General features: G+C 28.7%; 1 long non-coding RNA gene across 1 annotated transcript; it reads left to right on the plus strand.

The window, feature by feature from the left end:
- On the plus strand, positions 1,403–2,137 carry LOC110269563. Its single transcript, XR_002358344.1, has 2 exons — positions 1,403–1,536; positions 1,833–2,137. It is a non-coding gene; the product is annotated as an uncharacterized LOC110269563 (long non-coding RNA).

Raw genomic sequence — 3,653 nt, forward strand, 5'->3', positions numbered from 1 at the left:
TTATCCATAAATTATAATTTTATGCTTTTTTGATCTATTTCCTAATTCAACAAATGTGACTAAAAACAAAACCGGATATACCTTGATCCGGATCCAACCTATCACTACAAAAAAAGAAGTATAAAATGGCATTAATATTATGGCAGTTGTATGAAAATACTGTAATATCCATTAATTTGGGCAGTTTATGTGATGGTCGTAATCCATCTCTTTTTTAATGGCGGTTGTCGGTGATTCTGGTGGTTTCAAACCGCCCTGTAATCATACTATTAAAAAGAGAAAGGAAGTCCCAACCTCTCAAATCTAAAATTCCATCCAAAGACGCAAAATTCCACCGAGTTTGTTGTCGCAGAAACGCCATTTTTGCTCCTTCGAACTTCTCCTCCTTCGTCAAGATTTTCTCCAGATCTACGAGCTTCTCCTCATTCCTCGAGCTTTTGCTCTACTAGCTTCTCCTTATCCATTAACGTGCCTTCGCCTCCTCGATCTGTTTTTCAATTTGCGTTCTAACTTCTCACTTTTAGATCTGTAACTAAATTCACATCCTCTTGTTCTAATTACTTCAATGATTGTTATATGCTAATTATTCTAACTACATCCTCTCTCAATAATATTTTTTATTTCGATTTTGTATTCACTCTTAATTATTTTTTCTAGCATTTCATCTTTCATGAGACTTTGATAATTAACTCTATGCTCTTTATTGCTTATTTCTTTCTAGTAATTTCATGGAAGTTCTATTTAGGTTCATTTCTTGTGATGTGTTGTTATCAAATTACCGAATTTAGGATTTTTCTCTTCTTGATTTTGGTTTTGGTTCCATCGAATTTTGATTTTGGTCCACTCCCTGCGATTGTTAATTTTGTGATTGTGCCACTACTTGATTGTTAATTTTCGTTTTAGTTTTGTCGAATTTTAATTTTCTTACTAATGTAGAGGTACATAAAGCAGAACAATGACGTTGCTCTCTGTGCACCAGGGATGGATATCAATTTCTTTCACTTCTCTATTTTCTTTTCTTCGTGCACATTATTACCTCATTACTTCTTTTTTCATTAGGTTCCATAAAAAAAATAATCATTATTTTAATATAACTAATATGGTACTATTATTACTTGATTGATGGTGTCAAAAGCAATTAAGAATTAAGATACAGAAATTTTAGATATAATTGAGTTACTTTGACCTTATTAATCGATAGTTTTAAATTTTTAGATATAATCCAAATAAAGAAGCTAGTATTAGTAATTTTGAATTTTGAGCTAATAATGAAAATCCATATTGCATTGTTTTTTCTTGAGTTCTCTTTGTACTTGTTGAGTTCTCATCACTTTTGGCTAATGAAGCTCAAGCAAAAATTGAAGTAGGTGATAACTATATGTATGCAACTATTGATTTGTCGCCTCATGATAATAATAAATAATGGACTGTGTTATTTTTGTACATATCAAAATATTGGCAATAATTTCTTTTTCTTTTTTTATTTATAGATTTTGTCATGCCATCATTGTAGGTATTCTTTCTTATTTGTTTCAGGTATCTCCTTCATTCTCTTATATGTTTAATGCTCATTGCTGCATACTTGTTTACTTAGATCAATTGTTAAATAGTTATTTTACTTGCTGATTGGCAAGTATATGCTAAATTTCTAATCTTCCTTAGAGTATCTATATTGTAAAGATCTTATATTAGGTCATTACTTTGTTTTCATTTATATATATAATTTGAAATTTCTGTAAATACTCATCTGATATCATAGCATAGTGATATTCAACAACTTCTTTTTTAATAAACAAAATCTTTGTCCTTCATTTCTTGATAAGTTTTGGTAGTTTGGTTTCATGTTACAAGATAAAAGAAACAGCAAAGTTAGGTCCTCGCCAAAGAAGCCTATTGAGATATACGAATTCAAAGGGTACTATATATTAGGTGGAGCCATCATAATTCAATAATTCATGATTTTTATGATAGAGATTTGATGTATCTTTAGCTACATGTTATGTTTAGAATTAAAAAATCATATTATGTTTGATACTTTATTTGTATAGGAGTTATTAGTTTTGATTTTCAATACTAAAATATTATATATTATGTTTAATACTTTATTTGAGTTACGAAATATTTTGTTTATAGGTTATGATTTATTGTCATTGTGAAATTTAAACAAAAAATTGTTTGTTTAACCTAGTAAAAACGACGGTTAAAACTCATATGCAGATAAAAGTGTATGCTAATTTAAACGATAAAAAATGTCACTTTTATCTGGTAAAAACGACGGCTTGTAACTGCCATTTTAAACAATTAAAATGCCATTTTAACTTGAAAAAAATGACGGTTTTAAACTACCATTTTTAAACAATAAATACTACCGTTTTAAACAACATGAAATGCCATTTTAACCAACAAAAAGATGTTGTTTTATCTGGAAATAACGGCGATTTGAACCACCATTTTAACCCAACTAAAAAACCGTTGTTTTAACCAGGTAATTGTGACGGTTTAAAACCGCTATTTTAACCAACAAAAAATGCCGTTTTATCTGGAAATAACAGCGGTTTGAACCGCCGTTTTAACCAAGTAATTGTGGCGATTTTTTTAAAACCGCTGTAATAACCAAATGGCGCTCCAAATTATGGCGATTTTTTTTGAGCCATTCAAGATAATAATGGCGGTTCAAACCGCCATAATAACCCTAAAAACCGCCGTAATTACCAAATTTTTTTGTAGTGTATATAATGACCGGATATATTTTTGAGACCCTTATCTAATACTAAATCCAGTAAAATTATACCAAATTAGTCCCAAAATATTCGAATCCGGATCAAATTTTCAGGTCGGACGAGGCCATGTGCACCACTAGGTTAATCACATGACAATTTGGTTAGCTTTCTCATAAAACAAACGAATTGAATGAAAAGTACCTGTTTTACTTTAATTACATCTTTTCATTGAAAAACGAAAATTTAAAGATTAAGCAGAATAGTTATGTGTTTAAGTTTCAAGGTTTTTTTTTTTCTTTAATTTGGGCCATCGTTGCATCTTTACATTGAAAAAGTAACATTTATTTAAAGAACAAATAAGCAGGAAAAAAATACGACGTTTAAGGTTCAAGAGGAGGTTAGGCTTTGGAAAACACTTTTCTTTTTTTTTTTTTTAACTCTTTTTTCCTTTCAAATTTTTACCAAAGATTTAAAGAACATAAAAATTCACGTGCAGTTAATTTTATGTAAAATTGATAATTGAGAATCGTTAAATAATTTAATAAATTTAACTAAATTATTATCTAACGGTTCTCAACTATTAACTTCACATAAAATTAGCCGCATATGAGTTTTCCGAAAAAGAAATCACTAAATTTAGGACTAATAGAACTAATTCACCCTTTGTGAATAGTTACATCGAGAAAGTGAATGTTCTCCATTTTGTTAACTTGAGTAAATTAAGTGCAATTTTTCATCGTATGATTTGTTGTCTCAAATGAGCTAGTATTCAGATTAGCCTATAAAAATTTTAGACAGGCCAAAAAATTGATTATTCTGTCATTTTAAAAGAAAATTAATTTATTTTATAATAATATTTTTTGAAATTTAACTATTTATCTTATAATATGTAAAAGTATAAAATATTAGAAAAAAACATTTTTTAGAAAAAAA

This window comes from Arachis ipaensis, chromosome B03 (assembly GCF_000816755.2).
Source record: "Arachis ipaensis cultivar K30076 chromosome B03, Araip1.1, whole genome shotgun sequence".
In the NCBI taxonomy this organism is placed as follows: domain Eukaryota; kingdom Viridiplantae; phylum Streptophyta; class Magnoliopsida; order Fabales; family Fabaceae; genus Arachis; species Arachis ipaensis.